The sequence below is a fragment of the Ornithodoros turicata genome, chromosome 1 (assembly GCF_037126465.1).
Source record: "Ornithodoros turicata isolate Travis chromosome 1, ASM3712646v1, whole genome shotgun sequence".
NCBI lineage: Eukaryota > Metazoa > Arthropoda > Arachnida > Ixodida > Argasidae > Ornithodoros > Ornithodoros turicata.
In genome coordinates this window covers 20,003,761-20,031,566 of record NC_088201.1, presented here as the reverse complement: position 1 = coordinate 20,031,566, position 27,806 = coordinate 20,003,761, and the positions used below count along the sequence as shown (strand labels likewise).

General features: G+C 45.9%; 1 protein-coding gene and 1 long non-coding RNA gene across 2 annotated transcripts in view; one reads left to right on the top strand and one right to left on the bottom strand.

The window, feature by feature from the left end:
• LOC135377598 (probable G-protein coupled receptor No9) overlaps positions 1 to 27,806 on the bottom strand; it is a 344,006-nt gene that overhangs the window by 140,742 nt on the left and 175,458 nt on the right. Inside the window, exon 2 of the mRNA XM_064610132.1 lies at positions 1,142 to 1,192. The gene's annotated coding sequence lies outside the window, so the exon portion shown is untranslated. The remainder of the gene's footprint in view (positions 1 to 1,141; positions 1,193 to 27,806) is intronic.
• The window catches only part of LOC135377599 (uncharacterized), a 143,046-nt gene that overhangs the window by 64,723 nt on the left and 50,517 nt on the right, over positions 1 to 27,806 (top strand). The window contains exon 2 of the long non-coding RNA XR_010418154.1: positions 11,070 to 11,311. This is a non-coding gene — a long non-coding RNA (uncharacterized LOC135377599). The remainder of the gene's footprint in view (positions 1 to 11,069; positions 11,312 to 27,806) is intronic.

Sequence of the window (27,806 nt, the reverse complement as noted above, 5' to 3'; positions counted from 1 at the left end):
CTACGCGTCGGAACGGATTTCTACGCTGCTCTCATCCAAGCCCTCGTGAAACTCTGGGACAAGTGCATTAGTGCAGTTGGAGACTACGTTGAAAAATAAAACTAATTGCTCGCCTGTAAGTTCATTTTACTTTTGCGAAAAATGAAAAGTCCCGGTTTGACTTGAACGCCCCTCGTATATAGTAGAGGGAACAAAAAAAAAAAAAACGTCATGCGAGAAATAACACCGTGTAGCCATCGTTTACCAGCAGCTGAGCCTGGGTCAAACCGTTTACGTAGTCCCACTTTAGATTTTACGCTGCCACCTCACATGCCTCCTTGCCACCTTTATCATACGCCACCTTATCACCCGCATCGAACAAATAATGCGCACCTTAACGGAAAGTCGGCCCCAGCTCGTTCGGGGCGGTCTTCGTAACAACATTTCATTGCGCAACTATTATTGGGGAAATTCCTGAACTTTTCGTCTGCTGTTCCAAACTATCGATGGCGCAATACACGTTCCTTTAATTAAGCTACTAATGGAACGTGGCAGCTTCCTGCAAGGCCAGGGGGAAAAGCAGCTGAGTCTCTTATAGAGAACGATATTCCATAAGCTGGGCCACATGTTTCGACGACTGTTTGGAAGCCCATTTGATAAAGCCTTATATTATATCCGGAACTGTTCGAGCCAAGCGGAGATCATTTTCCAACTACGATGAGTCGTTTCCCTTATCAGTGGCAGCCAGAGCTTCCTCAGTTCCTTTGGGATGAGACGCCAACCTTCTTGTAAATGGCGGTGACTGTCAGTCATGACCATTCCAATCGATTTCCAGGCACTTGTTTTATTGGAGACAGGGGTGACATTTCTATAACCCTCGATATGGCTAATCGGGACAGCTGCTTTCAACGTTCAATGACGTTGTAATCCCGACTGCATTGACCGAGTAAGAAGATCGGCGGAACGGTGGTGTTAATTGAACGCAGCCATCTATCGGCTGTCTGTGTGATTTCATTTCTCAGGTTCCTTGTGAAACACTCATCCTTTTCGAAATGAAGTAGCGGCACGTACCCGGCTCAGTGCAGAGTTGGGCCAACATATCCATACTTTCGTTTTTCAACCAAGCTAAACGAACATGGATAAACACAGGCGAATGCATTACCTGACGACAGACGCTGGCGCTGGTGGGTCCCACCTTCCGACATGGTTTGTCCTGAAAAAAAAAGAGAGAGAGAAAGTCATATGACTGAAAATCAAGCCACCAAAATTGCGATTTTAGAATGTAGCTAAATTAAAGAAGGAACAACCCAACAGATCGAGATCGTACATTTCCCAGCACCTCTCGTTGCCTTGTTTGTGTCATATCACAAGTCTAAAAAAGAAATGAAGACCATAAAAGAGCAGGAAGCGCACTGCTGAACTTCCTGTTTTTTCTGTCTTTGTATGTTAAAGTAAACCGTACAAATGTGAAGGGAAAGCATGCGTGCTCTAAATTTTCATTTTCAATCAATTTTTCATTCCACTTATAATGATTAGGTACCAATCACGCATTGTAATATAGCAGAATCACTGCACTGAAAATGAAAGTACATGAAAGTAAATGAAAGCACAACGTAACAGAGCAATACAATCAGGGCTCATGGAACAGTTGAGAAATATTTTGCAGCAGAACAGATGACGACAACAAGTTTTGCTGTCGTCGTCCGTTCTGATGCAAAATTATTCGAAGTATGTAGAAACTACCCAAACTTGTTCCATTAGCTCATGGAACAGATTCAAGCATAAATTACTGCGCTGCTGCCTATTGCAGCGCAAAACGTGTGTGTGCATTTTCATGTACATGACTTTGAACTGTCGAGGAATACAAAAGTAGTAGTAGTCCTGACTGAACAAGCCGGTCAGCACGCCAAACACAGGAGCGCGAGCTCCTTAACATCCAAGCCCGCGGCCTTCGCATTTGTCTGGGAGTACCACGAACATCAGAGACCTACGGCACGCTTGCTGAAGCACGGGAGACTCCTGTCCCTCTTCTGCGGGATGCTGATACACTTCGAGTATATTCTCGCTATCTTTCCTCTATTTCGTTTTCTCCCTTTTTTTCGCCCCCTTTCCTTTTCCGTTCCTCTTTACGAAAGGAATAGCAAGTCGGCCTTTGCCTGACTAACCTTTCCTTGTTTTTTTTTCTCAATAAACATAGTCCCCCCCCCCCCCGGTCAGCACCGCATTTTCTTCTTCTTAAATTGCCCTAACAGACAGATAAAATATTTCCTGATATGCCTTTTCTTTTCTTCTGTTTTCTTTTTTTTTTTTTTCAATATGACACGGGTACTTGATGTGAAAGCACCGACAGAAAGTACGTTTTTAGAAAGGAAGTTTTTCATCGTTGTAATCACGGCTACTGCCAGAGGAATTTAAGTATGGGTCGTGTGCTTCACGACTGTCTTCAATGCGTTCTTTTAGGTGTTTGCAAATCGAAGCAAACCATTTCGAGCCCGCGTCGGGTTTCTAGTTATTCTCTTTAAAACAGTGTCTATAGTAGAAGCAACATCTCAGTAAAGATATTGAGAAACATACTGACAGCACATACACACAGCAAAACATATTGAGAAAGTTTACCTATTCCCTATGCGCTACCTGGAACACGTGCGGCACTCACAGAAGAAAGAGTTCTGCACGCTACAGAAAGTTACAATCACCTTCACCATTACACTCAATAACAGCGTCATCACCGAAGATTAATAATAAAAATCGGGAGTAGGTTTACACGTAAGTGTGTCCACTATAAGGTGTGTCACACTTGTGTGGCTATAGTATACATGCTGCATGTGCCGCAGGGTAGGGCTGCAGATAATTTCGACCACCTGGGGTTGTCTAACGCGCGTCGGAAACGTCCCACACACGGTGCTGGAAGCAATGTAGACACAGGGTGTATATTTTTAGACTTGACAGTACTTTTATATAAAAAAAAGCTATGAGAGGAGCATAGGCGTCGTTTTTCCAGTTGAGTTCTACGGCCAGGGGGACATCCCGTCGAAAAAAGTATGCAACTACACGATGACTAATTACCTAAAATTCATTAATTAACTTTTTAATTAGGGGATATCGGGCAAAAGCGAGATGAAAGATTGAGAGACTGTCCTAGTTGCAAGCCATTTCACGTTTAACAAATCCTGAAACACGGACGTGCGTTAAAATATCCATCTCCGAATTTTGATATGCAAATGAGCTGAAACCGAAACCGCTGCGACAGGGAACGCGGGGAGTACAGCGCTTATTTCACGTCAGAGGGCCACGTGCATTGGAGCAATTGAGATGATTGGAGTAGGTGTCGCTCAGCTGCCCGGATAAACCGCTTGCAGGCCCAGATAAGCCTCCGTAAGCGAGGGTGATGTGCTCCTCATAGGCGCACTTTTACGGTTTCGGCTCATTTGCATATCAATATTCGGGGATATATATTTTAACGCACGTGCGTGTTTCAGCATTTTTTAAACGTGAAATGACGTTCAACGAGGATATTCTCTTAATTAGCTATCTCGCTTTTGTCCAAAATTATCTAATTAAAAAGTTAATTAACGAATTTCAGGTAATTAGTCATCTGGTAGTTACATACTCTCTTCCAGGGGATGTACGCCTGGCCGTAGAACAGAACTGCAAAAACAAGATCTATGCTGCTCTATTGCTTTTTAATAAACATTTTGTAAAGGCTAAAAATAAACACCCTGCATGTCTCCCACATTGCTACCGTCCTCGGCTGGTACCGAACCATCGTTTACCGAAGCATTTCGCAAGTTGAGAGTGAATTCGATATCAACAGAACCTTACACCGCGTCACATTCGATAACGCTTGTGGGGTTTGTGATCACCGGGGAGAATTACATGTTCACACTCGTCCTGCGATCAGAACTTCCTACCATGCTTTCATGATATCTGACTCGTTTGACAACTCATTCGCCGCGCGCGCTACTAGCACATCTTTAGGAGAAAGCGTCACGAGGCGTGTCCGAACATCCGTGCTTGACGTACGCCACACATTAGCTCCACGCGTTTCAGTTATCTTCCACAGTGAGATAAGCTGCCATTGCTGGCAAAATGTGGCCCACCCATTCTAGCGCACAGAATATCAAGAGAAAGCTACAACCACGTCGACGTGCCAGATAAACCGTGACTGGTGGTGGTATATAGCTCTCGTGTCGCTTGAAAGCGTTCACGTTCTATAAGCTTAAAAGACACGGTTTCCACCGATCCAATTGAAATTCTTTTAGTCGACAAAAGAAGAAGTAAAAAATAGAGATTTAGAAGAGATCGGGGAACGTAGTGTCGTGTGCCTGCGCCGAGGCTGCCATTGAAAGGATTTTGCAAGTAATCAACCATTCGCTGCTGACACGTACCTATCTTTCTTTTATGTAGTCTCGCAAACGAGGATCTTTTGATATGACGTTTCTACAATCGATGGGGTTCGCGGAAAAACCGTATCAATGTGCATAAAAATTACAACTTCCTGCGTTACCCCCTAGAGTTCCCATATTAATTTCGATCTCTTTTTATGGGAGCCTGGTTTGAAGCGATTTGCCACTTTATTATTATTTGCATGATGCTACCAACTTCGCATCATTTAAAAAGAACATCAGTCTATTTTTTTTACATCTTTGTGCAAGTCATGCGGTTTTGACAGTCAGTTGTATTGCGAGTGCGTCAGAAATCTTTAATATTTTAAATTTTTTTAATATTTCTGAAGATAGTTTGTGCATATCTATCTCTTGTATTTTCTACTGGAACTCTCATACAGGGCTTGCTGACAATCACGTTGAAAATGTGTGCAATAAAACATCTTGCACTTGAATTATTCGAACCTTGAAGTATCACAAAGCATGTTTCTGGTAAGCTACAACGTTATTGACCCCCGAAACGGGTTCCTGTGCGCTGTCTCTTTTTTTATTTTTTTATTTGCACACATGTTTGAAAACAGGTTAAAGTCCCAGCAGATGAGGGCATTTCATAACAGAGGAAGGGAGCATTGACAGCATAAACAACAACAACTTTATTTTAATGATGATGATGATGATGATGATCGAATTATGATAGCGAGTCGCCTCACAGTGAGGACCAAAGTCCTACGGTGTCCAAAAGCTTAGAAGTGCTTTTATGGCAGAATGTGAACGGGCTCGATTTCGTACCGCCAATTGTTGCGGTGCATCACCTCATCCCGTCGTCATTCATATAGTAGTAGTTGTCGTTGTTGGATATCGTCATGGACCAAGCAATTTTGACATAGTGAAAGGGCGAGAGCCCGGCTGATCTAGCATACAGGGTGTCCTAGAAAACGTGTCATTGAATTATAATAAAAAAACTACGCGACATAGAATAATGCGGTCAACCGCATTTGTTCTTACTAGGTTTTTGCCAACTCCTGATGGGAATGTCATGTATCGTAAGTTTAATTATGTAAATATTTGCGAACTGAACTCGGAAACTTGCCAAGTAAAGGTCACTTTTTTACCCCACCAATATGAAGAGCGTGCCGAATTCCCCCAAGTTCATGATAACTGACAGTGATATTCACGAGCTATCCCATCGGAAAAAATAGCCGAACATCATGGTTTTCGTAGCATCGAACCATTACGCAGGACGACTTTTTGAGCGCAATCGCTCTCAGTCCGACGAAAAGAGGTTCCGAACCCATCCTACAGAGTGATAGTAGAAAAAGTGACAGTTCCTGAAATTGGGAGAGGGAAAGTGCGAACCCAGCGAAAGTCGGATGCGATAAGCCATACCTGTGTTATCTCTTTCTGCGTTGCAGGTGTGGGCTGGGTTTCCAACCTCCTTTCGTCGGACTGACAAGGATTGCGCTGAAAAAATTGTCGCGCGCCAGCTCTGTAGAGTATGATGTTCGGCTATTTTTTCTGGTGGGATAGCCTCTGAATATCCCTGTCAATTATCATTAATTTGAATAAATTAGACACGTTCTTCACATTGGTGGGGTAAAAAGTGAACTTTACTTGGCAAATCTCCGACTTTAGTTCGCAAAAATTTACATAATTAAACTTACGTTACACGACCTTCACATGAGCAGGTGGCAAAAACTTAGTAAGAACAAATGCCGATGACCGCATGATTCTAGGTGGTGTAGTTTTTTTATTCTACCTCAATGACACGTTTTCTGGGACACCCTGTATATAGTAGTACAACCTCAGTACAGGTTTCAAGTTCAGTCTTACATAGCACTTTCTTGAGCTTGTCTGTGGCCGTTTTCGTTTGACAGTAGTTATATAAGAAGGAAGAACGCTACGTGTTCAATACGACTGTTAGAAGGTGCCAACATTGAAGGTTTGTACAAATTCACCCACTGAGACAACCATACTGAGATGGGAGTGGCTTCTCACGACCATGATAGAAGACAACATACACTCTGGTTTCCCTCTCCATGGTCTGCGTTCTCCCTCTGGCCTCCCTTCATATCCGCGTGCGGGATGGAGGGGCGCAAGAGGGAGCCTGCCCTTCTTTTTAGGGTGAGAGAACTTGGTGGACCGTGTCTTAAAACACGGCCGAACGGTCGGGCAAGTATTGCCTGCATGCAGTACCCCTCCTGGAAAGATGTTTCCTAATCATACGCTTTTGCATTGTCTTCAAAGTGTGTGTGTCACTGCCGTCACACTGGCGTCCCGAACGCGATGTAAGCACACTTAGACATGCTAGAATTTCAAGCGCGTCACCCCTGTACCACATACTGCTGTTTCTTATCGCTACATAAATTTTTGTTCATAGCTACATTCAGATATTTTTTTCGTGTAATCGTTCCAGTGACCACTGTTCAATGGGAATAGGAATTTTATGCCGATTGTTTTACGATGCTTTTGACATCGCACAAACACCGAAGTGGTACACATACTTCATATGCCAGCGTTTCATGCAAAACGGTTAACACATAATAGCTCTCTGGCGGTGAGAGCTTTTTGTTTGTTTGTGCGTGTTTGCTTGCGTGACACCGAGGCAGACAAAATTCGTGTTGCTATGGGATGGATGGAGTTGTGCTTAATTGAGCTTACAATTGTGTGCCATCTGGAACAATCCGTCACAGTCGAAAACGCTCACTAAGCCGAAACGAGAAAAGTGGCGATAGTCACACGGCAGTGCTGTCGTCGTGCCATTTTTCAGGCATCATATTTCACAAGCACTACTATTCCCCTTCTTACTGTGCTATGATACGCGTATTATACTTCGGCACATGTCGACACTTACTATCACGGTGTACAACTACTCTCATTCAGACAGGGAGCCTCACCCTCGCAGCTTGGAAGATCACTAGTAACCCGATAGACTTGCACCGCTTTCGGAGGATGCTACTCGCTTCCTCGAAGCGTCCTGAAGGCAACAGACGCAATCGACATATGCATCTTGCTGGAGAAAATGGCTTAGCTTGAGCAATGAACGGCAGATCAATCCCATTTCTCCGTGTATAACACACGTTCTCAATTTTTTGGCAAACCTACATGCACACTCAGGTGTGGCCTATCGTACCGTGTGCTGTTACCAGGTCCGCTCTATCTCAGTTCCTTTCCACCACCCAAAGGACGAGCCTTGGGGAACATCCGGTAGTTTCCCGGCTTCTACGGGACATCTTCAGTTCCAGACCCCCAGCGCCCCGCTATTCATCAACATGGTGTGTTGATCAGGTCAGTGCATTCATTGCAATTTAGCTCCAAATTGCGAGCTCTCTCAAAGGATTCTAACCTTAGCACCCAGGCAGATTGGGAATGCGCTTCAGAGGACTTACGGAAAACATCTTGGACGAAAAAAACCAGGCCTACTGTTTTTACCCCGTCCTTCCCCGAGAACATATATACCTGTGTCCGATCAAGTGTGCCGAGGCTTATTTACAGAAATCAGACTCCATGCGATCGAGCACGTCCAGACTGTTCCTCACAACTCAAAAACTTTTAGGGCTGCATCCAAAAACACTATCGCGAACTGGATCAAGCGCACCTTGGGTCAAGCAGGTTCATGACTCGGTTTTCAGCGCATTCAACGCAAGGGGCATCCACGTCCAAAGCTGTCCAGCAGGGTCTTACAATCGATCAGATTCTGGAACCTGCGGACTGGTCTTCTCCACCAGCCTTCTATCGTTTTTATCACAAGTCAGCCAACTCTCAGGCAGAGTTTGGTCGGAATGTCGCTTTAAACCAGCAGTTGTAAAGCATGATAGTGAGTGTCAACATGTGCCGAAGTATAATTATCAGTTTCACAGAATGGTGCTGGAAGGAAAACTGGAACTATACGAGGCACATGGAGACACTTACTCCGCCACCTTTGGGATTTCCTGTCATCAACAAGCCTGTCCACCCGGCCTTGATTACCTGAATCCTCATCTCCATCATCATCTCTCACTATCTACAAATGGCACTGGGGCAGCGCCCAACCTGCTGGCCGGCATCAACCCAATCTCATCATCATCTCTTTATAGTATATGTGCGTGTTACGTGAACAGCGGACAAAGAGCGTATAGTTTCCACAGCATTGCTCTCAAATAAACAGTTTTCCCAAGTACTCTGGATCGCATATTTCTCGTATTCATGATCATATCACCACCTACCGGTGACATGTCGCAATTAATAATGGCCCGCCTCAATACATCCCACACTGATGCTGGTCCCCTTCCCATCTTCCGTTTCGGCATAGACCCGGACACTCGGGAAGAGGAAATGGCACAGGACGAGCACGCGGATTGTACAGTTTAGCTCCATCTAGAGACAGGGATTGGAAATTTGCTTTGAAAGTTTGCCGCTAAGTTACACTAATCGAAGGGAAAAGCTTTTCCGCCTTCCGCCAACGAAAAAGCCTTCACGTTCCGCGCCTTTCTGCAAAAGACGTCGTAAGAAATTATAAAGAAAGACGAATCATACAGTACGAGTGAGCGCAAGAAATAGGAATAATGCCAGACGAGCAAAATCCCATTATAGGAGTGTAAGGGAAGGAATGTTTTAAATCCGAGGGAAGAACATCTTATTATGTACACCTAATTAGGTCCACCAGGTATTTGCATCGAGAGACACTAAACCGTCAGGCAGGATAAGAAAAACACGCGTGAATTATAGATATGACTAAGAAACGAAACTGATGCATAGTATGCGCATAGAGCATGCGAGTTAAAAAAGCCCCAGCTTAGAGGGGCTGACAAAACCGAGAAAGCCCCAAATTCCTTCTGCGCTGCTACGCATAAGCTAATCCAGAAAGAATATAAAAACAAGCAAGTTCACTAAATTTCATTTTAAGCGAATACTCTTATTTGTCAAATGTTTCATATACCCCCTCAATACAAAGCAGCCTACCGTTGAACGCGAGCTTTCTATCGAAATGCATTTAAAACACTGGGACAAAGCAAGCTGCCACGTGCAGGTAGAGCGCTGCATTCTTAAAAGTATATACTATTCTATGCTGACCAGCGGCGTGGCCGACTTAGTATAGAGTTTTAGTGCATCGTACGCTATCGCCTTTGCGCACGTAAGGAATAGCGTTGGTGGTTATGCGCACGCGCATAACATAAAGAGAGCTTCGCGTATTGCGCAGAACCACCACGCTATCCATTATGTAGCGTACGATGCACTATAACTCACTAGTAAAAGCATCCGCTCATTGATGGCAACCAAGGTCCTGCTGAAGACTTAGAGGTGGTGGGTTCGAGTCCTACCACCGGCTATACCACCTATCGCGAGTATGTGGGTTGTCAGAGTAAGGCCTGTTCACGCGACCGTGTTTGTCGTCCGGTTGCTTCAAAAAGTCACCCCCCAAACCAACTGTGATTAATGTTCAGTGGTTGTCGACTGCGTTGGACCGTACTGGGACAAGAGGACCGTGCATGAAGATAAGCAGGTTTTCGTCTATTGGAGTGTAGCGGTATCACCTTCCATTGGCGTGGAGCCAGCTATCCTGTATGCCGCCCGCGATGTTGCTTCCCGTTAGCACTGTGTGCAATATCGGGAAACGGAAGTTCCCACGCGGAAACCACAATACGTATCGATTTTTGCTCGTCAGGCGAACAGCCGGTAAACAGATGCTGACCTCATGGGTGTGGATCGAATGGATGCTTAAGAATGGCCAGAGTTTTATGCACATAGTGATAGCAGTTGTGTCATAATTTCGCTGTGCCATTCTACAAGGACTTTTCGATTTCCTTTTCTTTTTGCGGAGAAGCAGCCACGAATAGTGGCTTTTTGTCACTGGTTCCTGTCACAAAGTGATGAAATAAATAAAAAAATAGAAAAGTATGTTTGCTGCATTCCAACAGTTATGCAGTAATACTAGGTTGTATATTGCTATGGCTACTATAGGCTTGGTGCACAGCTTTCCGGAAGGCAGACCGCTTTGTACAAAGGTCACTCTACTCTGCTCCATAGCTTTAGCTTTACAGTTCCGGTGAAGAGGGTGCGTGCTTGATCTGCACATCGTTTTCATGATCTGTGTTCTTAGTCTAGTCTGCTTTGCCAGTGCTAATAATTACACATAAGCACGTAAAGACATCTGCGTTTCAATGAGGTGCGGGACCCATAGGTGAGTTTTTTTTTTTTTTTTGATTGCGTGTTAGCGCCGTGAAGCAACTGTGGCTATGAGCGGCGTACAGATGTGGACAGACGGAGAGGGGACAGCAGGAAGGAGTGGGGGACAGGGGGATTAGTATGCGTCCTGGGCCGACTTCAGGGGGAACTGAACCGACATTCGTCTGGAAAGCCTTCGGAAAACCCAGGGAAAACCTCAGACAGCACAGCCGGAGGCAGGATTCGAACCCATAACCACCCAGTCTTCAGCACGGCCTTGGTTACCACCAACGAGCGGACGCCTTAGCCCACTCGGCCATGCCGTTGGTCCAAAGGTGAATAACGGGTGATGAATGCCGTATATTCAGAAACACGTCTACAAGTTGGTTTCTCGATTGTGAGCGCACACTTTAGCGTGTAAGGACACTACAACCGTAAGAATACTAAAATTTCGGATGTGGTGGAATTTGATGTTTGTACATAATTGGGTACGTGAAATATGATACTCTGTTTTTCGGTTTAAAAAGTTAATTGAGAATTTCAGCTGTCGTTGCTCTTTTCCAGACTATGTTGACTGTGCAAATGCGTTCGAAGCGTGAAGTCAACTCACCTCGAGAACACAACCAACGAAACAAAACACAGAAAGAAGACCGCGAATCGACGGTCTGCTGTTGCACATCTGTCACTGCCATACTTTTGACAGGAAGACCAGAAGGTAACGGCGATGATAAAATGGAGTGCGTGGATTTCGGCCTGTTTTCGCTTCCGGTGTTTGAAGGAGGAAAGCGGGGAGAAAACAACACAGGGTAAGTCCCCTCTGATCCTTCTGATAACGCGACTACAGGTTACGTTCTACGACCTTTTCCGAAGGCATTCTGGAAGGGAAAATCACAGTATAGCGAGCAGTTTCCATATCAAGCAATAAACACAAAGCCAACGAGACCAGCTCCCGTGGCGTAGTGGTTAGGATGATCGTTTTCCACGCCGAGACTGGGAGGTAACGTGGGTTCGAGTTCGACCACCGCACCGGCCGTCTGAGGTTTCCCCAGGGTTTTCCGACAGAATTTCCAGGCGAACGACGACACAGTTCCCCCTGAAGTCGTCCCAGGACGCATACTCACTCCCCTGTCCCCCCACTCCTTCCTGCTGGCCTCTGCCCACGCCTGTACGCCGCCGTACGCCATAGTTGCTTCGCGGCTCTAACACAGAATTAAAAAAAAAACGACAAATTAGCGTACCAGCACTACTTTAAATCGGGCTTGCAACTCGTTTCGGGCGTCTTTCACATGTCCGCTAGAAATTACCCGATGTTTAGTTTAGAAGAAAAAAAATGTGGAGATGCTAGTCCAGATACTTATAGACTGGGAAAAGATATCGACTAAACAAGACAAAAAAAAAAAAACGGCTTTAACTCCAAGCCTCGCGAAATCCCAGACGAAAAGATCCAGACTACATAGTGGCCAAATGACATGCAGCAACATATTAAGAAATGTCTAGGGGTGTGTGCATGTTTAATAGAAAGAAAAGAGAAAATGTTTAGCACGTGCTAAACCGTGAGGCACATAAGTTAGCACATGTTAAAGAGAAAAACTGGAAGGGGGGATAATTGTTTATTAAATAAAAAATGAGGGAAAGGTTAGCCTGCGCTACGGCGGCTTGCTATTCCCAGCAAAGAAAAAAAAAAGAGGAAAAATAAAAACAAATAAACAAAAAAGAGAGGCAGAACCAAACTCGGAATTGGTCACAGTTCCGAGTTCACCCAGAAGGCCACAGGCCGCCAGGAACTGAAGAAGTGCCTTGGTCACCTCACTATACTGTGTGGGGCCGAGCAGCGTATAACTGATGATGTACTCTCCCTGCAGAGACATTGTTTCTACCCCCTATTTACCTGCTTCCGATGACGCCACATGTAGAACACGTTCTTGTGTGCGTGTGTGTGTGCTCTTCACTGTTTTGTGTATTGTGGATGCCAACTGTGAACGGGCTGCTGTGTGCACAATATACCCTATAGCTCTGGTGCGACTCGAACTCGCACTCTAGAGCTACTCAGTGTCACCCGCGCAGCAGTCCGACACAGACGACTTCGTAAATCGAAGGACGCTGCGTGATGGACCGTTAGGCACGGCGGAGAGATCTTTAATAGTTCGGCGACGACGTCGTAATGTCGATTCCACGTAAGGAACGAAAGAGAGAGAGAGAGTTGTTTACATGAAGAGGAAAGGAGGCATAGGTAGTGCAGCTGAAATGGCGGAGGAGGAGAGGTAGTTCAGAGGAAGAGGATGCACCTTGAGTGGAGGACAGTGTGGTATACTGTACGGCTTTGTAGCTTACAACACCCCAGCCACAGAAAGCCTTCTACCCGTAAAAGAAAGAGGCTTTAAACGGCAACTGCTCAACTGCACACGAGCGTTGGAGCTGAAGAGCACCGCCGCATGAGCCTATAGCAATATAATTATACACCGCCGACATATTCGGCGCGGGCGTGCTTCAAAATGGGCAATGCCACAGCCAGCCCCAATAACACTGTACTGAACGACGTCGTTCAGGAAACTATTGTGCCATGAATCGTCAATCAACAAGCGGCTAAGTGCGTTTGTATAGCACATAGCGTACACTTATAGTCTTCCCGCAGGATCTTACGAATGACGACGGCCAGGCTCGTTTTCCCGAGTTATTCATTCATAATAGACGAGTGAGAAAGTCATTTACGGGCGTTGGTGGGTGAAAGCTGGTTTACAGCTCCGCTTTCTTCTCTGATGAGAGAGAGGGGTGTTTCGGAAGCATTAGCTGTAGAACGTGTGCGGAGTACGGTGGTAGACACAACACAGAAGCTTGTCTACACACGTTCCTCGGCTAATGCTTCCGAAATACCCCTCTCATCAGAGTACGGAGGCAGACGCAACACTGGCACTTGTCAAGATCGCGGGGTCGATCCCGGCTGAGGACGGTAGCAATATGTGTGTGTGGGGGGGGGGGGGGGGTAAACAATGCTTCTAGAACAGTGTGTCGGAGATTTCCAGCTCCAGTTAAAGAACTCCAGGTGACGAAATTATTCGCAGTCCTACCCTGTGGCACGCGAAGCATGTGGTCACACAAGTGCGGGCGGACTCACCGTACGTGTAAATCTACTCCCAGTTCTTATTACGGCATAGTGAAGCGACGTATTAAGAGCTGAGTTTAAGGAAACACAGAAGGATGGTACTTAAGGCTCGCAACGCCCAGTTGCATTCTTCGATTAGGGAATGGCATTTGATTACCTGCGAGTGAGTGAGGATTCGAACCTAACTGATAATGCCGTTTCATCAACTGCAAATCTTTAAAATCGTGTATGACTTTTTTATTATTGTTGTTATTTATGAACTACAAAGAACAGACGTGCAAACAATAATTTTCTATATACGCTACAAAGTCACACTAAATTGTCGTTTTCAAAATTGTTCCAACTTCTGTTGATGCATGACGAGAAAGGATGTAGCGAAGACGAAGCTTGATTAGGACGAACCTTCACGGGGGTTCTCTCAGACGATAAGGTTAGAAATATGTACGCAGATGCCGTCGTTGTTTCTGCGAAAGGTATCGGGTGACGCTCCGCGGACCTGGGTAGTTTACTCGGATTCAAAGGCTGCTCCTCAATGTATAACCAACATGGGGATTCGTAGAACGCTCGCCCCAGTCGTCACTGATATCCTCCATCAAGTTCCGCATCTAACTCTAAACGACCACAGTCATCATATATCCGTGCAGTGGGTCCCGGATCACTGTGGTTTGAGCGGAAACGAAGAGGCCGACATAGCGTCAACGGTTGCCGAACAGTCTCGTACGGTTGTACCAATAGTGTTGTCCGGAGGAGGCAGGAGATCACTTCTAACTGAGCTCATCCAACCACTAGCTCGCCAACAGTGGAGTCGGGACATCACTGAAAGGTGTCTCATGTATTCGGTGGATCCAAATTTGTCTTTCTCAGTTCTAGACAGTTTGCCAGGCTATTTTACGTGCCTCCTGCACAGGATTCGTTTCAATGTAGCCTTCACTCCCCAATTCAAGCACTGGATCGGATACTTTGACAGCAGCCTAGGTGGTGGTGGTGGTGGTGGTGATAGGGCTTGCCGTTGTCGGCCTCACGTATGTGGGCAACGTCACGACTCACGCCCTGGGGGAATGTGCGTCCTGGGCCGACTTCTAAGGGAACTGTGCCGACATATGTCTGAAAGCATCTGAGGAAAACCCAGGAAAAACCCCAGACAGCACAGCCGGCACCGGGATTCGAACCCGGGTACCTATGCCTATGCTCCAAATGTGGCGTCGTGACGAACATTGAGCACGTCCCAATAGAATGTGAGCTCTACGAAACGGAGAGGCGGCAACTCTGTGCACAGTTGAATACTGCTAGGCAGATAGGCATTCAACCTGGCTGCGATTATTGGCCTATATCAGAACTACGTACAACACCGTCGATGTCTTCTAGTGTTCTTTGAGTTCCTGGTGCTCCTCCTTTGCTCCAGACGCTGGAGTATCATACTCTGTATCTTAATGACCACCGGTGCTTCCTTCGTGTTTTTTTTTTCTTCTTCTTCTTGATCTTCCTTTCGATTGGCCTAACACAGCCAATGGAGGACAGCTCAATTTTTTTCTAAAACGTCTTGTACATAGCTCATTTAACTTAATTCTCATATCTCACATCTAATGTTTCGCGGGTTATGGGGTAGTGTACTGCTCTCCGGCGGTGAATCACCCCATGTCATATATATTCACGGCTTATTTGTTGTTGTTGTTGGTACGTCGCCCACATTAATTCCCGAATCAATTCTACAACGCCAACATTTTACGGGAAATAGATGTAAAAACACTCCAGCATTTCTATCAGCATAGTGGGAGGCTGGGAAGGCTATAGATGACAGCGCAGAGTGCAACTCGTCACCCTGGATTCTCGGGCGTATGTTTGTCCCCACAGACGCTGATGGCACTTGCGTGGAACGAATATGTACTGCTCCCCAGGGCACGCGAAAGCTCGCCCCGAGAAACACAAAGCATCTTGGCTTTCCGAGAACCCTTGTATTTCATCGATCAGAGTGAGGAATACACCGTTGCTTCAGTCGGCCGGCGACACGATGGGAAACGTGGGTATGTGAGGCTGGGGGTGGTGGTGGTGGTGGTGGTGGTGGTGATGATGATGATGATGATGATGGTGACGAGACGCACCGTTATGCGACAGATAGGCCTATGGACTTTCTTGATCGTGGCAACCAGTGTCCGGACAAGTCGAAAGCGGCTTTGCATTATGTTGATGGTGATTTTGCATTGAATACAAAAAAATGTAGGCAGTGGTACGGTATGTATATATATATATATATCCACATCATTTACTTGTTTCTTTAATGGCTTTTTTCCCTCATTATATATATATATATATATGTATACTCATGGAACGATGTGACAGCACCAGAGGACACGTGTTTCGCTGTGTTTGCGGCTCGTCAGCTCTGGGTAGCTGCGCATCGTTCAGAATTGGCAAACCAGGGGTCCCTCGGCGAGCGATATACACCTGGGAGGGTGACTGAGCACTCCTCAATGCCACAGCGCAAGCCAGTCTATTATAATGAGGGAAAAAAGCCATTAAACAAACAAGTAAATGACACTAGACGTGTTTGAAATTCAAAATTACAGATTAAGATGGTTTCTATGGCTGCACGCAGAGAAACAGATACTCAGGGAACGATGCAACAGCTGGTGCTGCCGCATCGTTCCATGAGTATCTATCTATCTATCTATATATACATATATATATACGCAAGCGGTGTTCAAGTCAAACCGGGACTTTCTGTCTCCTGAGTGTACAAATGGCTCGCCCTACTTCATTTTCGTCATTTTCACACGCGACAGGCCTCCACGTTCACCACGTGGTGGTCCACAGTTTGTGCAAAACAGAAGACACGTGCTGGACAAGATGACCGACAACGAGGTGCGCGCACACATCGGACAGCGAATTGTCATGAAGTTTCTCGTGAATGAAGGCGTAAAGTCATCTGAAATTCACAGAAGACTTCAGGCTCAGTATGACCACGATACACTCAGCCGCAGCAAAGCGTTTGAGTGGTGCAAACGGTTCCGAGACAGTCGTACATCAGTGCAGGACGATCCCTGCCGGGGTGGCTCAGAGCCGAGTGTCAGAGTTCCTGAGAACATCCAAATTGTGGAGCGCATGATCCTCAAGGACCGACGGGTAACATGTCTCGAACTGGCTCCAAAGACGGACCTTTCTGTGGGAACGTTGAACACTATCATTCATGAACACCTCCAGTTTCGGAAAGTTAGTGCCCGTTGGGTCCCGAGGCAGCTCTCCATGTTTGACCGGCAGAGAAGACTGGAAATCTCCCAAGAGCTAAGGTACCGTTTCGACACTGAAGGACAGCCGTTTCTTGATCGGATCATCACGTGCGATGACACGTGGGTGCACCATTTGCCACATCTGCCACATCCCCCTTACAGTCCAGACCTCGCCCCCAGCGATTTCCATCTCTTCGTGCCACAGAAGGCGTTCCTTGGGGGCCGCCACTTCATCTGCGACGACGAGGTCAAGAATGCGGTCCGATGATGGCTGCTACGCGCCGGTAAGGATTTCTACGCTGCTGGTATCCAAGGCCTCGGGAAACGCTGGAACAAGTGCATTAGTGCAGCCGGAGATTACGTTGAAAAATAAAACTAATTTCTCGCCTGTAAGTTCATTTTACTTTTGCGAAAAATGAAAAGTCCCGGTTTGACTTGAACGCCCCTCGTATATATATATACATTGGTATTGAAGCTATGCAGCAGACCCAGCTCAAGAAACTGATTGAATACTGTACCATACTTGCATTTATGGGATAAACTTAAGTCGTGTGTTGCGCCTAAAACCAGCTGTGCACCAGCATCAAAATGCTGGTCCCTGGATGAACCTTGCACACACTTGGAGGAAGCTGATGTAAATGCTGGGGGGGGGGGGGGAGTATATATTTATTAGAACAATACAAAAAATTGAGCAAAGGTCAGCCAACCGGGACATCGGCGTGCTATTCCGCAAAAAAAAGTAACATAAATAAAATAAAAATAAAATAAATAAAAAGAAAAGAATTAGGAAATCAAGGGTAAACTAATAAAAGGTGAAAGAAGGAGGAGATAGATTAAAGACAAAGATGGCTTTAAAAAAGAAGATGAGGTTAATGCGTTGAGGGTGAGAGGTGAGGGTGGGGCACTGAAGAACGAGATGGCACGACTTGAGTTCACAGCCTGTTCATGAGACCAGTGTCGCTCAGGAACGTCAAAACGGCTTTGCTCAGAGACCGCTGTGTGGAATGTACTGGGCCGAGCAGAGTGGCTAGAGAAAAGTCTGTGGCACCGCAGCTCGAGTCGGCGTCGTCTGAGCGCGGCTTGAGGGGTGTCGGGGGGGGGGGGGGGGGGGGGGGGGTGGCAGGATCTATTTATTTTGACAGGAAAGGTCAGTCAGAAAGGACGGCTTCTTGCTATTCCTTGGTAAATAATTCCTTAGTGTGTATTCCTGGGGTAGTTAAGAGTAAGGCGATGTGGGGTCAGAGGTCAGAGGGGATGTGGAATATCAGCTGGAAGTGGGCATTTTGAGCGAGTGGAGAAGACTCATTGGGTAGAGAAGCAAAAGTGTCCTGGCGACATGAAGTCGAAGCCGGTGCAAATGCTAGTTGCAGAGACAAAGTAATGAGAACATGTCAATGGCCTGTTTTTGTTATTGTTGTACTTGGATTCCTTTTTCACTCCCGCTAGCGCGAAGTCGACCACGGTTCCTTATACCACTTGGCAGTGGAAATGTTAGAAAAATGGAAAACATGGCGATGTGACAATGAAAAAATGGCTGGGAAGCAAGCGAGCTGGTGAAGATGATGCATAATGTAAAAAACCCCGAGACTAGGGAACACGAAGGGACAGACACAAACACGAAGTCTCAGGTCTTGAGACTTCGTGTTTGTGTCTGTCCCTTCGTGTCCCTAGTCTCGGGGTTTTTTACATTATGCATGGCGATGTAGGCTCCGCAGCTATAGGCGAAACGAGTCGGGTTAGAGATTCCAATGTTGCCTCTGATTATATGACCGTTTCCTGGACAAAACAGAGACGGTTACTACGCTACTTTTGCATGGTGATGTCAAGGATTATCGTTTAAGAAGGGAGACGCCAAGTGTGCTCCACTGGAAGGGATTGGTTAGCACTAATTTGACAAATGCTATAAAATAGTAACACCATTGGCTTTTGAGGAGAAGACGCACTACTCCAACTCATTCAATGCTGACGATAAAACAAGTGAGATAACTAACACACGACACCCTACGCTTTTTCGCGTTCGTGAAGAAAACAGGCGCTTCGTAATTTATTCATTGCTACCCTGGCAGCCTTTCTTTCCCTGCGCTGGACGCCGCTTCCTTGAGTATCGTGCTTCATGCGGAGAGCTTGTGGATCCCAATTATCTACTGTCAAAGACGGTGGCCGAGCTCGCTTGCTCTTTCGCTTTTGTTCCTCTAGGTGACAGTCTCCAAATGGGTCTACACAAATAGAGGTCACCATGTCCAGGTTTGTGTACTGAAGCATCGGCATGGTTCCGCAATGGGGTGGGCACTGAGATAGACTGTGTGCTTCTATTAATGAGGATTCCACGTGATTTCCACAATCATTTTTGTACGATGTGCGAGTACGAGCAGCTTCTGGAAGTCACCGGATTGTTCAGCAAGGGTCAAGGTAGGTCACGCATTACCTACCGCCAGGGCAGCACAACGTCCTGAATTCAGGGGGACCCCTGATACCAACCGGCGCTCCCTACGCTGTCACCACACACACGGTCCGCATCAATCGACAAAGCCTTGACTATACTGGCAATTTGATCGATTCAGGAAAGGGGTTCATGGCATTTTATTCGCATGGCACCTGAGACAACACTTTAGCGCCTCACCTCCATGGGAATTTTGTGCCCCCTTCACGAATTCAGGGGTCTACAGTAGACCCTGTAACCCCCCGTTCCGCCCCCCCTGCCTACCACTCAGTGTCCTCCAATATCTTCTTCTCTGCCTCACTTTATTAGTGTAGCGCGGAATATCGGCAATATGTACGAAGCGAAAGCGCTCTAACAACGCCCCCCCCCCCCCCCCCAGCAGAACTAACACTGCGTAAGCGTGCACAGACTTGCGTCTTGCATTAGCCCGCGTGAAACGAGAAACGATATGCAAGTAGGCGAAACATTCTCCGTTTCATACACGCCACACTGTCCACATGTGTTAAACGAGACTGAGGCAAAAGCACTTCATTGTGTTCACCATCCAACAACGTGTGCGGTCGCCACAATGTACGTTGGTCACGCAACCCTCTTCCCCGGGCGTATCAATAACGGCGGGAGAAATCTTCAACTCCTTCGGGCAAACCTCAACGAAGAATTCCCCGGTGTACCGACTGTGGTTGCTCCGGCAAAGTCATCTCTGTAGAGAGCGGCCAAGAGGGTGGCGCGGGCAATCACATGCTACGTGGCTATCTGCTGAGTCATTTAGCAGCCGTGGCGAGGTGGCCAGGCAATTAAGGGGGGCCCCATTGCCCTGGGCTCCTTTGTGTTTTTGTGTCTTTCGAAAAGGAGAGAAACAACAACGTTCGTTCTCGTGTCACCAATAGAGTTTTGGATCAGCGCAAACGTTTCGTGATCGATAGATGCTTCCCGAGGCGAGTTCCTCTATTTTCTGCAATTAGCTGGAGGTTTAGTTGAACATCCGTGTCGTTACGGCACACCTAAACCTAATAAGAGGGTCAAAGACGGCTTCCATGAGTTGTGCATGAGTAAATGTAGAGTGACCAACTAAAAATGAAGAGTTTCAGCCTCGTTTCCGTTTATTTTCGGTTTCAAGCCAGCCACCCGCACAAAGTTCAGTGGTGGGAATGAGAAGGTACAAATAACGAGAACCGATGTTGCTTTCCCGGCACCACCCAAAACATCACGAAACGCAGACGTGCGTTACGATATCCATCGCCGAATTTTGATATGCACATGAGCCGGAGCCGAAACCGCGGCGACCGGGAACGCAGGGAGTACAGCTTTCATTTCACGTCAGAGGGCCACGTGATTTGGAGCGATGGAGATGCCTGGAGCAGATGTCGACCAGCGTACCAGATCAGCATCCATCGGCGAAGGTGATGCGCTCTTGAGGCGCGCTTTTTGGTTTTCGGCTCATTTGCATATCAAAATTCAGATATGGATATCTGAACGCACGTGCGTGTTTCAGAATTTTTTAAACATGGGATGGCTTTCAACTGGGATAGTCTTTCGTTCTGCAGTCCCGCTTTTGCCCGAAATCCCATTATTAAAGAGTTAATTAATGCATTTTAGCTATTTAGTCATCTTGTAGTTGAATACTTTTTGTGAGACGATGTCCGCCTGACCGCAGAACTCAACTGCAACATCGACATCTATGCTGCTGTCATAGCTTTTTTATAAAAAAAAATATGTAAAGGATAAAAGACAACACCCTGTATACGCAGAGGATGACTACATACCACTTCAAGAAATCAAAAGGGGTGGCATACGAAAAAAGAACAAAAGCAAGTTGCCACGCAAGGAAACATTATGATCATTTCCTGGCCGGTCTTTCAGAACGTCACATCACAACTGGGTAGTTTCATTTATAATCGACAGATGGCCGCCGGTCACATTTTTATTTTTTCCCGGGAAAATTACATGTTATTCTTTGGCCGAAAATAAGCGAAACGAGCTGGACCGCGGGTCTATGCGATATCCCGTTCTCCTTCTGGAGGGGGTTAAAAAAAGCGCACATTTTTCCGGACTAAATTTTTTCAAAGTTTGCGTCGTTGTATCTCTGGAACCGGATGTCGCCCTCAGACGGCAATTTTTGTCACCATAGAAGGGGTGCATGCGTCTCACTTAAGCTGAAAAAAAGTTGTGGAAAATGGCCGAAACATATCGGGAAAAATTCCCAAAAACGCTCCGAACTGCATTTGTTGCGCAAATTTGCGGGGTTGTTACAGAGCCGCCACAAGTCCGACGTCAATGAAACTGATATTGGATGAAAGCTCATTTTTTGCTCTTTCGTGTGGTGTGCGGCTTGTCACGTTGTGATCATCTACTCTTTTGGTACGGCGCTCTAAACGAAAGGGCCTGCGAAAGAATCGGGTTTTTGGGGAGCGTTTTTCTCAAAAACCCCAGCTTCAAATTTGTTAATATTTTGTGTGTACATAGCTTAAACATCCATCTTTTACCACGTAAAATAAAAAGTCTGCTTATTTCACTCCTAGGGGGCGCGCGAAATATTTCTAGCTCTGTTCTAGCTCGCATACTCGCGCGCTCTCCGCGGAAGGCTAAGCGAACGGAGAGTATGCTTCTCTTTTCGGCTGCGCTTTTCTAAAAAAAAAAAAAAAAAAAAAAAAAAAACCAGCTCGAAATCGGCAGATATTTCCTTCAAACACAGTCTTGACACTCTTCTCTCACATGAATAAATTAAATTTCTGCTTATTTGCTTCCTACAGAGCCCGCGAATTGTTTTTCAACGTCGTCCCACTGTAAGCTCTGGGCTGTTCAACAGGTACACAAAACCGCTCTCTCTCACTCTTTCTGTCTTTCATTTTTTTAAAGCTGTATCGTACGCATATTGCATGGTCGAAACATCGTTCACAAGTGCCGACAAAAGGCAAATGTAGGTACCACTAGTATGCGGCAAATGAAGGACAAGTATGTTTCCCGTCGCATGGCACTGGAGGTTAATCCTTTCAAGGTGAGTTCCTTCATGGGGAAGCGTGAGAACGGGAGGCAAGGTTGCGGTTGCTCGCCGTTGCCATTTCCCCTCCACGTAACCAAGCGTGGGAGTGTGGCCATCGACTGATTCCTTCTACTTGAAAACGGATGTATATTTTGAACGCTCATAAAGGAGTTGGACATATCGGCGGATGCGGAGCAGATCGAGGTCGTCCTGTGGGAGTCAAATGCCCTCAAGAAGCTTGTACTTGACATTGAGGAATTTCTTGCCCTCCTCAGAAAATGGCTTGTGCTGTACATCACACATGATACCGTGCGCAACGTTCAGCGAATTGCGATACGAAATGAGAAGATGCTGCAGGATTCGAAGCGGATAGTTCTTCACTTTGACTACGCCGAAAATTGGACTGTGGTTTTTCCTTCCGAAATACAGGGATACCATTGGCAGAAGAAACAAATCACAATATTTACCTACGTGGTAAGCACATTCTCCGGTTCCAAGTGTTTCGCCGTTGTGTCAGACGACATGCAGCACGACACTGCTTTGACACTTCTGGCAATCAGGAAAATCGACGACCACATGGATGAGACTGGACTCTTGTACAGTACGTGTTCTTACGTATCGGATGGCGCCGCCGCGCACTTCAAAAACCGATTCCAGTTTTACGAGCTGCAGAGAACTCGTCATGTTACGAAGTGGCTGTTCAGTGCACCTGGCCATGGTAAAAATGCATGTGACGGGATCGGTGGTGTCGTCAAGCACACTGCTTCACTCCACAACCTTCGGTCGGCTCCATCAGAAGCTATCCAAACAGCAAAGGATCTTGTCGTGAAATTACAGCCAAAACTTCAAAGGATTACTCTTTTATACCTTTCATGTGGGGACGTCGATGCCTTTCGAGATGCAAAGAAGTCAAACGAGTGGTCAGTCGTACGCCCCGTTCCGAAGCTTCGCTCTTGCTACACATGGGCAAGAGAGGGTGACAGTGTTGTATGTAAGCATCTATAAATAAGACTGTATCTACTAATTACTAGCTTATTAAATAGCTATCTTTTCTCTTACCTTTTTGTTTTGAAATGTCATGCATTAAACTTGTGTGCTCGTATCACTTTTCTGAAGTCATTTGCTAGACACGCTAAAACAATTCGCGGGCTCTGTAGGAAGCAAATAGGCAGAAATTTAATTTTCTAATGTGACAGAAGAGTGTCAAGACTGTGCTTGAAGAAAATATCTGCCGATTTCGAGCTGTTTGTTTTTTAGAAAAGCGCAGCCGAAAAGAGAAGCATACTCTCCGTTCGCTTAGCCTTCCGCGGAGAGCGCGCGAGTATGCGAGCTAAAAATATTTCGCGCGCCCCCTAGGAGTGAAATAAGCAGACTTTTTATTTTACGTGGTAAAAGATGGATGTTTAAGCTATGTACACACAAAATATTAACAAATTTGAAGCTGGGGTTTTTGAGAAAAACGCTCCCCAAAAACCCAATTCTTTCGCAGGCCCTTTCGTTTAGAGCGCCGTACCAAAAGAGCAGATGATCACAACGTGACAAGCCGCACACCACACGAAAGAGCAAAAAATGAGCTTTCATCCAATATCAGTTTTATTGACGTCGGACTTGTGGCGGCTCTTTAACAACCCCGCAAATTTGCGCAACAAATGCAGTTCGGAGCGTTTTCGGGAATTTTTCCCGATATGTTTCGGCCATTTTCCACAACTTTTTTTCAGCTTAAGTGAGACGCATGCACCCCTTCTATGGTGACAAAAATTGCCGTCTGAGGGCGACATCCGGTTCCAGAGATACAACGACGCAAACTTTGAAAAAATTTAGCCCGGAAAAATGTGCGCTTTTTTTAACCCCCTCCAGAAGGAGAACGGGATATCGCACAGACCCGCGGTCCAGCTCGTTTCGCTTATTTTCGGCCAAAGAATAACATGTAATTTTCCCGGGAAAAAATAAAAATGTGACCGGCGGCCATCTGTCGATTATAAATGAAACTACCCAACTACCAACTCAATGTCCAGGAATACAGTCCGGCGGATAATCCTACACCTATGGAGACATAGTATTGCCTTCCATTTCCGTGACGTCACTAGAGAGATGATGCAATTATGAGCAGGTAAATAAGAGAAAAGCGTAACAGCGGAATTGTCTTCCGCCTTTGACATAACAAGCATATACATATGTGCTCCGTTTCATCGTAGCGTGCAGAGAAAGAGCGGGAAAACAAAACCATCCTATTCACGATGCATTCGATCAAGTGTGATATTATATGCATGAACATGAGGTACCCACACGTCGTGGATGGTCGTCATGCGTGGACAACAATGTTCTCTGCTTTCTGACGGCCGGCTGGCGATCCACATTCGTACACCGACACAAGGGCATGGGCTCGTCTGGTGGTATATTGCGTTTTCACTCCTCGTTTACTTAGGTGTTGTGTTGTCGTCTTCTAGTTCTCTCGATCCCAGACAGAGTAAACTACTGGCGCACGGAAAAGGAAATTGAGGGCAGATATTATCTCACGCCGCTAGATGGGACGCAGCGCCGAGGATTTCCATTCCTGCCAGGGACGCGTGAAATCGCTTTACGTCTCATCGAGCAGACATCTGCGAAAAACGTCAATGTGACGGGGAGCATATTAAAGATCTCACAGTGGCTCGGTGACATCGAAACCAACCAATAAAGAGGTCTGGTTGCACTGGTTGGTTGGTTGGTTTTAAAAAGAAAATCCGAGTACCTGTGCGACCTTTTGTATATTCGCAGCTGAAATACAGCGACGGCTGTGTCGTTACGCATTGTGGGCAGACTTTAACACGATTCTTTCTCTGTGTTTGAGAGTTTTTAATATATAATATGTTAATATTTCGAAATTATCTCTTACAAATGCATTGCAACTCGAACCCTGCTCAGATGTTTAGGAATCTTTACAATCTCTTCTGTACGAAGTTCACCGTTCATTCCCGCATTTCGAGGTGCGACGTTTTGGACATGGCCTATCAGGTTGGGAGGTGTGTCTGGGAGGAGGACAGTCGTCAGGTCATGAATAATGCCGTGGCGGTGTCAAGGGTGTGTAAAGAAGACTGGTGTTGAACGATTGACTAAGGGCCTAGTTTGTGAGTTTAAACAGAAAAAGGGGGCATGTTTATTTTTTTTTTAAGGAAAGGAAAGGTTAGCCAAGCAAAGAGCCGGCTTGCTATTCTGAAGAAATAAACAATAAATAAGAAACAAAGAAACAGAACAGATTTTTCGTTTTGGAAGCCGATAAAGTAGGGCAGTTCGTTGTACAAGACGGTGTGGAGTTTTAAAAAAGGGACAAAGCGGCTTTGAACAAGAACTTTGTTCAAGTGAAAAAGGGTTTGCCTAAGAATATTAAGAAAAAGATTATAGAATTGCTTTTGGACCATAACAAGGACAACTTTGGACCATAGTCAAGATGGCGGGCGGTGAGAGCGACGGTTCATGTGGCTCCTGCTCTGCACGTTTCTATCCGAGGCAGCAATACACCGACTGCATTGGGAAATGCAAAGGACGCCTCCATCTCAAGTGCATAGACATTGGGCCTACAGAGTACGAATTCTTTATGTCAGGAGGCAACAGTTCGTACAAGTGCAACAAATGTATACGGCAGCGACCTAATATGCCGACACCGAAGCCTAACGACAACTGGGACGACATGTCGGGAATGTTGTCTGGACACAGCCTTCTCAACTCAGATGTCATCGTAACTGTTCAATGTATTTCACCTCCGGTTGCAGATATTCTATATCTATTCGTTCGAAGGATTGAAGCATTAACTACTGAAGTGTCACTCCTCTGGGATGAGATAAAAAGCTTGCGTGCATCTTCATCTGATTGTGAAAACAAAAGCGCCCAACCTTCACCTCTTTCATTTTGGGCTGGTGTAGTTTCTAAAACTGGTACACAAGCCCCTCCTCTGCCTCCTACTTAAATTCGCCAAATGCAAGCACATCACTCAAAATCTTCCAGGCTGAATATGGGACCTGTTGTGCCGAGCAATCCTCCCCTTCTTGACAACGAAGGATTTACCCTTGTGAGCAGGCGGAAGCCCAGGAAACTGAATGTCGAGTCCACCAAGAACTCGACAGTTACTGTGGTTACTCCACGTACAATGCCAAAGGCCCTTTTTGTTTCCCGCCTTCATCCAGATACCACTACAAATGATATCTGCGATATGCTTGCTCCTGCTTTGCATGGAAAGGTGATCAAATGCAGCAGGCACAAAACAAAGTTTGATATGTGCTCTTCCTTTCACATTGCTTGTGACTGTTCCGCTTTTGATGCTATCAACAAAGCTGAAATCTGGCCGGAAGGATGCATTTTTCATGACTTTTGGGGCAAGTTAGACGATAGTCGTGTTTTGAGTGACAACACTACTGCCGGCTAAATCGACAATAGAAAGAACGGTCTACTACCAGAATGTATGTACGTGGCTTGAGAACCAAGTCGGATCATTTTCGTGAAGTTGCTTGATGATCTTACAACAACGACCTTCGCGCAACGACAAGATTTAATCTTGAGGATTGTGTTGAATGTGTTTGGGTTGAGATTCCTAGCGTAGACGATTTTAACCTGTTGTTAGGCAACTGCTATTTTCATCCGGGCTTTGATTACCAGAATTTTGTCAGTCATTTTGATGCACTGTTTCGTAAGATTAATTTTGTAAAGTTCCGTGTTCAGACATACGGTCATTTTAACCTACCCGGCTTTGACTGGGATGACCTCACATTATCCAACTGTGACTCTGCAAACGTTAGAAAGGCCTCATGCATATTTGACCACGTTTACCTTAATGGACTCAAGCAGTATAATGGTAACCGCAATTGTGCTAGCATTGTTCTTGACTTAGTTTTTCGCACATTTGATATTGTAGCCTTAGAACAGGTAGGCGAGCCTCTATCGCGTGTTGACCCCTATCAACCTCCCTTTTGCGTCACTTTTGCAATTCCTTGTTATAAAGCAAATCAGAACGAGCAATGGTGGTACAGCTACAGGGATGGGGACTATCTGGAACTGTACCTTCATTTACAAAAGCAGACGTTTGAACACGTTTTTCACGAGGGGGAGGTAGACTCTGCAGCCCCGAAGCTAACTGAAACTGTGCACATTACGATCGATAAGTTCGTACCAAAAAAAGTGCCCGCGACCTTAAAAATATTGCCGATGGTTTTCTAAGCAACTGAAGTGTGCCTTACGGAACAAGTTACATTGTCATCGTCGGTACCGAAAGAACGCGTCATCGTCTGGTATGAGAAGTTCAGCATGGCACGTGCTTTGTGCAAGAGCCTACTTTCTAGAGATACGGCCCTGCAGGCGAATTCAGTTGAAGGTAGCTTAAGGAATAGACCAAAGGAGTTCTGGAACTATGTTAATCAATATAAACGAGACAATCGCCCTAATAATACTACAGTGCGGGATCACTCGGAACTGGTGTCTGACCCGCTACACGTTAGCAACATATTTGCTAACTTTTTTAGCTCATGTTATTCGACCGCTAGCCCCATGACTGGAGGCTTTACGGAGAGGATGCGGAGTGACTTCCTTT